At 34.7% G+C, this 9,125-nt stretch overlaps 1 long non-coding RNA gene across 1 annotated transcript; it reads right to left on the bottom strand.

Annotated features, from left to right (window-relative positions):
- Positions 1 to 2,275: 2,275 nt before the first annotated feature.
- On the bottom strand, positions 2,276 to 6,094 carry LOC136554918 (uncharacterized). The gene is made up of 3 exons (XR_010783397.1): positions 5,924 to 6,094; positions 3,184 to 3,537; positions 2,276 to 2,600 (listed from the first exon to the last, which is right to left on the bottom strand). It is a non-coding gene; the product is annotated as an uncharacterized lncRNA (long non-coding RNA).
- Positions 6,095 to 9,125: the final 3,031 nt, after the last annotated feature.

Here is a 9,125-nt window from a genome sequence, read left to right as displayed (position 1 = left end):
CAGATTTTAAAACAGTACATCTGGTTTCTACTGTTCTAAAATCTGAAAATTCAGAACCCTTTACTACTGTTCAAGGTTTGACTTCTAGAAATTGTTTTCTATAACTGGATTTATACCCAGTATTAATATAATTAATATAATTGTACTTGTCTAAATAAGATTCCTGAAATATGAACAATCTGGGTTCAGTTGGTGGCTCTGTATTCAAGCAAGGCTTACGGAGGGTGATCTTAGTTTGGCTGAATCTCTCTCTAGAGCTGAGGAGAGAATCAGTTACTTTAAGTATGACAGGTGAGTACAGAGACATGATGGGGGTTTATTATTGAACATATCTCCTAAAACTGGTTTTGTGTCCTAACCTCCCTCTTATGTTTTCTCTGGAGAAATTACTGTAAAAGGGTCATTGCATGACTGCAGAAACATGTTACAATGTGTTATTGGCAGAAATTTCAGTCTTCTGTCACTCTCTCCGTCAAATCTTTTAATCTTTTCAGAACTTTTTTTTTAAAGTATTATCTCATCTTTAACTATAATGATGAGGTAACACTTGTGTCCACCACATATTATGATTGGGAACTGATTATGGAAGATCATGACTTTATGAATGGGAAGAGATACAAGGACATTGCAATGCTTCTACGGACAAAATCTATATATTTAGGAGAAAGAATGACCGAGGTTTAAGACTTTGAATATTACAGGAAACAATGACCCTGGCTTAAAACTTTGAATAGAACTGAAGTGAACAACTCACACATTGTTAGTTCAATAAACAAATTTCTCATTCTAGACTCTGCCATAACATCAGTCAATTGCCAGTCTTCCCAGTACGGAAATGTAAGTCTCAGGTTGTCTGTCTAGTTAGGCAAATATTATTACTTTGTTTACACGTAAGATTTTAATTCCTGAACAAGGAAAAACACAAACAAAACTAACACTTTTTCTGGTGCAAGAATTTATATCATGAAGGTGATACATTGAGTGATTTTTCAGTAATCCTCATATGATATTTTCTCTCATCTCAAGAAATAGCTTCTTTGCAGTAATGATTTAAATCTGAGAAAGATGCCATATTAATGAAAAAAAATCTTATGCAACAAAGAGAATATGAATCCAGGGAACTAGAGAAATATGTTTATATCTTGATTTACAATTATTTTTAACCTATACATATGCATGTTTTCTATACTGAAAACCACTGCTTCATGTTTTCAAATACAGCTTTGTTTTACTTTGTCTAAGACCCTATTACTTTTGAAGTAAATTGAACCAAGTTACATGATCACTTGATATAGTAAGAAAGGTCTTGAGCCTGGGCTTATAATACCTTAAATGCACACTTCAACCTAGAATTTAACTTATAGGATGCTGGTCTAAGTTTATTGTTCCAGTTTTGTGGTTTAGATTTTGCAGAGAGAGCTTTGGAACATTCTAGTAATTTCAGGGTTTTCTCCTATTGTTGAGAGGATTATATGAGTCTTTATTATTCAGGTATACAAAGAACAGGAGATGACATCAGCAATCATTTTACTAGGAAACATATCCCTTCAAAGCCACTAAAATTTGTAAAGAAATCTTCCCATGTCACTTCACCATAGTTGTGGAGCATTTTGTCATCTAAGGTAGGAAGCTTGGTGAATTTCTATGACAGCATATTAGACAATATGTTAGGCAAATAGACAGAAAGATAGGATGAGCAGTCTTGAAAACATCCTTAGATATGTAGCCATGAGTATCTCTCTTAAATTCCTGGTAAGCAGTATACTAAATGGAGTGATAACTTCATTTAACCAGAATTTTTCCTTAGCTAGTCAGTGAAAGCAGGAGATTTTGGGAAGCTTTAAAATTGTGGAATTATGGAAGGAGATGGGTATTAATGAAGAATGGATCCCAGTTCCCTCGTCTGCCTTCTTGTCTATATTGGCCATATTAGAAGTATGTACAAGTTAAATGAGGTTTGCAGATTATTTTTTCCCTTCACAGCTTGTTTTCAAAAAGACAAGATTTCTGAAAGATAATCTCTAATTTTGTGGGTATCCATTTTTATCTACTATTAAATTTTTCAATATTCCTACTGTTTAGAATTCAAGGTTTTTTTTGGTTTGTCAAGTTGAGGATCCAAAATTACAAGGAAATTAAAAAAAAATCTGAAAGGAATTTTTAGAAACACTCATAACTACAGGTGTTGCTTACAGGATGAACAAATTTATAATCAGTTCAAAAAATACTTTATAGGAAATGAAAATGAAAAGCAACAAAAAACCTTAAAGTTTGGAAAATGGCATAATTTAATAAGGAAATTTGACTCATTTAATTACTTTAAATCAGAAGTAGTGCATTACTCATGTTGCATAATGTAATTGTGGAATTAGTAATTCATTACTTACAGAAGTGATATTTTAAAAAAATCCAGCTTAATTTAGATTTATTGTTATAAAGACAATGTAATGGAGTGGACAGGAACGCAGTCTTTTCTTTAATTCCTTTCTCTTAGATGTTACATTTTCAACAGAGGCAGATGGGACAGCTGTGTGGTGGGACGCCTGTCTGACCTGATCACACAACTTCCTGATTCTGACAGCTTCTTCAGTCCCATGTCACTGATGAGAAGACACAGAGAAAGCAATTTCTTGTCAGTCTGAATTCTTGCAGATGTTTGTCACTGTTAAGTATGTGCCAGCATCAGGAGCATTGGACTCTTTAGCGTGATAGCCAGATTGCAGCCTCTGCCAGATCACCAGGTGAGACAGGCTCTTACACACCACCTTTTGCAGGAGCCTGTCTAAATGCCCCAAGATACCTGGATTCATCCTATTTGGATCTAACTGCTTATCTGATTAAATACATTCTTTAAAGATTTTTTTTTTTTGCTCTTTTTTGTGCACTTAGACCAACAGGACCATGTAAATTAATAATTTAACTTTCATGAAATTTATGTCTGGGGATTCTGTAATCTGCCTCCTTGCTCATTAGAGACCAACAAAAACACAATTTGGTGATCCTTGATCTGCCTTCCTACTGAGACTTGTTTCTCTTTATTGATAAGCACAGATACCTATGTTTCTATAGGAGAACCATTTAATGGTGGCTGAATCAGTTTATTAAAAGAATATTTATTAAACTCAGGTGTTAAAGACAGCAAATACAGAAATAAATTAGCATGACTCCTGACTTGCTATCTACCTTCAGATGTACCATCAATGCCAGGTCACAGTATGGTCAGCTGCATCTGCAATAGAATAAATCAAATTGAGCAACTCATGATTTCTCTTAGTTATTGCAAGGGAAAGTAGCATTTAATTGCATACCTTAAAATCACAAAAACTTTTCTTCCATCTCTTCAGCAGAATAGGAAAAACAAGCAGTCTGTGGCACAGCTGATACAACTGACAATTGCAACACCCTTCTCAACCTTCTCTTATGTTTTGAAGGCATTACTACTGTCCACCCTTATTTGCTCTGGGGGTGAAAGTAGTAAGTGATATGCAAAGCCCCGTCAGTATATCAGTATATTCTCATTCTTTTTTCTTTTTTGACCTATGGTAAAGAAAAGTGACAGACAGTATATTGAAGTATATTTTTGAAACCAGAGAATAATCAAGATGATTCAGTGGCTTGCATTTTAAGCACTTTATGACAATGTAATGTAATAAATTTTAGATCTTTCAGATTTTGAAACCAAATATTAGATATGCATCCATTTTAAAATAGGCTGATTTTTCATTAATAGCTTAAAATAAAAGTTCTCTACCATGAAAACACAGAAACATCCAAATGTTTTCAACCTAAATCCTGGAAATGCCTGTCCAAATTTAGCAAGTTTTCTTGAAGGAGGAAGCTTATGGGCAAAAAAGGAGGGGGAAGTAAGGATGAGGGGCTTTACTTTGAACTCCCAGATCAGCTAATTTCAGGGTTTTTAGAAAGAAGAAAGAAATTACGTTTCCTGCAGAAATATAAAGAAGATGCAAATAATGTGGAGAAAGACCAAATACTATTTTTTTTATGGGTAAAGGCTGCCGCAATGGGCTCTGAGAAGTTTGGGAAAGGGACTATTATGTTGCTTGTGCAAACCCATATTGTATGATTTCCCCTTAAACAGTGGAGTTTTTCTTTGCTGCTATGCTTTGGGGAATAAAGATGAAAAGCTAGTAACAATTTGGCTGCATGTCTTTAATAAAATCCAGGTTTTCCTTTGAGGTCACTAAAAGAAGCACAATTTCTAATTCATGTTTTAACAAATCCATAATGCATCACTAGACTCACCTTCTTGCCTAAGAGAATACCACAGAAAAATCATGCTGTGGGTGCAAAAAAGAAGTGCACATCGCTTTGAATAAGTAGTTGAATAGGAAAACTTGTTCTTAAAAACTTCTGGTTCCTGTTTCCTGAACTATCTGCATGTTTATATTGCTCTTTCATTGGGAAGGAGAAAAAAATCAGCAAAAATTGTTTTGGGACTAGGGATTAGACTTAAAGTCTCCCTGCTTCCTTTTGGCTTGATTCCTTTTTAGTCTTAGAAGTCTTGTATTTTTGGCAGCACAGTGAGCTGACTTCAGGAGAAGAGATGGCAGTTTTGCCCATGCCAGCTCCACAAGGCTTTGTGTTGGGCACAGCATGGCAGGTCTGACATGGAAAAGATCTGGCATTCATCCACCTCTCCCACTACCCTTAGGTACCATACAACAAGAGTCCATGCACTTTAATACTGTAAACTTGAGGCTTCTGTGTATGTTAGGCTTGCTGAATTCAGTTTAGCACCAGTTTGTCATGATTATGTCTGATGAAAATGCAAACTAATGTTCTTGGAAGACACTCTCCCATTTGCAGGAAACTTTGTATTCCAATTGCAGGCAACTTGTGTTATTTGCTTAGGTGGCATCTCAAAATACAGGCTGCATTCAACTCTTAGTTTTAAGCACCATAGTCCTAAATGCATCCTTTTGATTTCATTTTATTTAAAACAAATGTAACATATTAGGGACTAAGCATAATTGAAGCAAAGCCCACGCAGTGTAGAAAAGGTTGAAAGGCTTTAAATTCACATAGGAAATAAAGTGACCAAAATGCTCTTTTCTTTAGTACATCTTTTAGTGACAGCTTTCAGACAAGAGTGGAATGGAGAATGTATATATTCTTTAAAAATAACTAACAACACAACAAGCAAATATAATTGGTTTCATAAAAACATAGTAAATGAATATGGTGACAGACAATTAAAATGCTTCTGAAGTAGAAAATTGGTGTTTCTGCTGAGATGATTTCCTCTTTATTTATTTTATAGGGTGAGTGAATTTCAAACATTTCATAAATTGTGTGACTGGTAAAGGTTTTACATTTATTTCCCAACATTTATAAACATAGGAGCAATAAGTTTAGGAGAAATACTCTATATTTTAATTTTTCAAATCTGTGTCACCTTCACTGAAGATCTGGATTACTGCATGTAAATCCATGAAAGAAAAAGTTGCTGTTCTCGAATATATACATGTGGCAGTGTGCAAACTGTTAAACTCAAAAGTTTAGAAACAAATAAATTTAAACTGTCAAAATAGTTTATATGGACAAATGTTATCTGAGTTAAAAACCCCAATAAATAATTGGATATTACCTAAATACATGTGCAAAATGATGATTCCCATGTGAATCTGTTGCAGTGGATTTATTGTAGTAGATGTCTCAAAATACATGGACAACGTAGATTCTGTGTTTGCATGGCTACCAAGTTTCCAGAGTGGCTCAGATTAAACTAAACAATATCTACCACAGCTGCCTTAGCATGTCTTCTCAGCCAGTATTGATACTGATGTAGGCTGTCACTGTAGCCTTGGAGGTTTAGGTCAATATAATGGCCACTCATGTTGAAACATGTTTAGCCAGCCTAACTCGCTCAAAGTATGGTGGGATCCATTTCAACTGCACGTACCACTGCGGAAGGATCTCCAAAGAAAGCTGAAAGACTTTTCACCTAAAAGAGATTAAAATTAGAACTTCAAATGGAGGAATTACGATGTCTTTGCTTAAAGAGAAGGGAATCAAGATAAGCCAGAAATGCATAGCAAAAATGGCAAATCTTTATAATAAACTTTTCGTGGAATCAGAATCACAAAATGTTTTGAGTTAGAAGGGACTTTGGAGATCATCTGCTTTCACCCCCCTGCTATGGGCAAGAACACCTTCCACTAGAGCAAGGTGCACAGAGTTCCATCCAGCCTGGCCATAAACACCTCCAGAGATGGGGCATCCACACCTTTTCTGAGCAGCCAGTTCCAGTGCCCCACCACCCTCACAGTGAAGAGCTTTTTTCTAATATCTAATCTAAACCTACTCTCTCTTAATTTGAATCCATTCATTCCCCCCTGTTCTGTCACTACATGCTCTTGTAAAAAGTCCCTCTCATCTTTCTTGTAGGCTCCCTTCAGGTAATGCAAGGCCACAATTAGGTCACCAAAGCTTTCTATACTCTGGATTAGTTTATGGTACATTTACAGATGAAAATAAAATTTTCCTTATTCACATTATTTGTGAATAAGGATACTTATATACTTATTTGTGACTCCTTGAATACTCAATATGTGTATTTGCTTCATGTATGCAACATGTAGTGCTCTCACAAACACATTTACTATTCTATCTTTCTACTATTTTTTCCATGAATCACCCTATCTTTCTACTATTTTTTCCCTGAATCACCTGGGGTTTAAAGGCGCAATTTGCTTCTATTTTAAAACAAATGAAAGCTGCTGAAAAAACTCTACAATTGAACAACTCACACAGATAAGATTCTCAACCGTAAATGCCATAAAATATTTAAAGGCATAAAAGTATTCCATTCTAACAATTTAAATAAACCCATAAACATACAATACTGAATCTCTGTCGATTTAAACTGCTACTTGCTTAGTATCAATAACTGTAAAAGTGACACATGACATCTGCTGCTTCTTGATTTTCTTTCCCATGATATCTACTCCAGTTTCTAATGCAGGGGAAAAAAAGGGAGGAAATCTTTTAAAGCACAAGTTCTTCTGTCTTTTTTATTTCTGTCTAAGTGAGGCTATTAATTTAAAATTCAGAAAGAAACAATAGGCAGTAGATAATTACCCTTCAACTTTACTAAAATACTTTGCTAACCTCAGTATATTTACAGTTAAGTAGTCATTCACTAGCAAATTAAGTTACTTAACCCCTTTTAAGATCTCCTTTTCATGAAGGTTCCTAATGCAATATTTGTTATTACAAACCTATTTGGAGATTTTATTATATTTGAAGCTATATTTCCATACCTTTTTCTTGGAAAAAATATCTAAAAAAAAGACTCTGCATAAAATTTATATTTAAAAAAGCCCTTGCTGCAATTTTTAATTATTTAATTATGAAAGTAAAAGTTTCATTAACTATTAAGCCATAGTCATAAAAGGCCTTTATGGTTACCCAATTAATGGTCATAGCAGGCCTGGATAGCAAGTAGTGATGACTAAATATACTGGAAAAAAGTTTATAATGGAAAATTACTGAATTCCCTCATCTCCATCCCAAAAAAGAAACCTGTAATCGCCCACTTTTATGCTTCTATATATATATATATATAGAGAGAGAGAGAGAGAGAGATATCATTCATTTGATGTGCTTCCAGATTTTTGCTGCATACAGAAATATCTTCAGCATCTTCTGAACTTTATTTTGTTTGCAAAACCAGTCTGGCTCTGGTGTCTTTAGTCAGCAGTTTCCTGTAAATCACAGAATCACAGAAAGGATTAGGCTGGAAGGGACCACAGGGTGTCATGTGCTCCAACTTCCCTGCTCAGCCAGGGTCTTCTTAGAATACATAACTCAGGACCTCTGTCCAGATCCAGGCAGTTCTTGAATATCTCCAGTGAGGCAGACTCCACAACCTCTCCAGGCAAGCTGTTCCAGTGAAAGGTCACTTGCACAGTAAAGAACTTCTTACTGATATTCAGATGGAACTTAGCTGACTGAATTCCAACCATAACATGAGCAATGACTAATTGAAAGTAAAAAAGATGGGCAAGAAACTACTATGAATATCAAGAAAAATTGTTTTCCAGTGTTAAGAAACTGTAATCTATATGATAATAGGAGGAAAATCTGTCCTTAAGCTGATCTGTACCTCAAATTTTGTTGATGCCAAAGAAGCCCAATAGCAGAAGGGTAGAATATTTTCACCATATTTTAAGCAGAAAAAGGACTTTGTTCGGCAGAGAAGGTTAAGGAAGAAAACAGAGCTATGTCTGGACAGGTGAGTATGGGGCAATTATTCTTTCAGCAGGGAAACATCTCTCTATAATTAAGAACCTCATTGACCAGTTATCTATCAGCAACTTCACCTGAAGATGAATGAAAGGAAGGAAATTTGACTCCATTCTGTCTTTCCAGTAGCGATGCAGCAGAATAAAATGGCTACTATGATGTTGTTATATACAAGAATTTGGAAACCTACTGTAGTATAGCTTTACAGCAGGACCCTATAAAACTTGATTTTCTTACTGTCAAAAATCTGCATTGGGAATTCTGCAGCATATAAATTATTTACAATGGACTTTTTTGTACACCAGATATATTTATCAAAGTGACTTTGACCTGGAAAAATGCAACCAGGAGCAACATATTAGAAAAAATCATCCTATGCATAAGGGACACAGAAAATATCAGATTACTTTGTATTAAAAGGAAAATTACTTTCAAATCAGGGATAGTTTTTGATAACTCTCTAGTTTTTCTTTTTAAGAGATACAACTAAGGATCATTTATATGGTAGTCCCATTATTGTAGGTGCAGTATGAAAGAAAAAACATGGAGGTACTGTAAATATAGTAGTAATGAGGAAATGTAACGTGATTTACCTGCAGGAGATGCTGAAAAATTGTCAGTGGTAACCAATGCAATGAAGGAAAAATGAATTTTTCTCACTAGACGATATGGATACCTAAATAAATCAAGCCCACTATCAAAACACTATTAATTTTTTTAGAATATGTACTCTGCAGAGAAAGAATTTTGATTTAATGTGATTAGAAAACACATAGCACCTTGTGAGTCCTTTTATAATAAATATGAAGAAATAGAATCTATCTGAGTTCTTACATGAACATTTCACTTATAAAGTT

Source organism: Molothrus aeneus, chromosome 1, assembly GCF_037042795.1.
Source record: "Molothrus aeneus isolate 106 chromosome 1, BPBGC_Maene_1.0, whole genome shotgun sequence".
Classification (NCBI taxonomy): domain Eukaryota; kingdom Metazoa; phylum Chordata; class Aves; order Passeriformes; family Icteridae; genus Molothrus; species Molothrus aeneus.
This window is presented reverse-complemented; position numbering and strand designations above follow the sequence as displayed.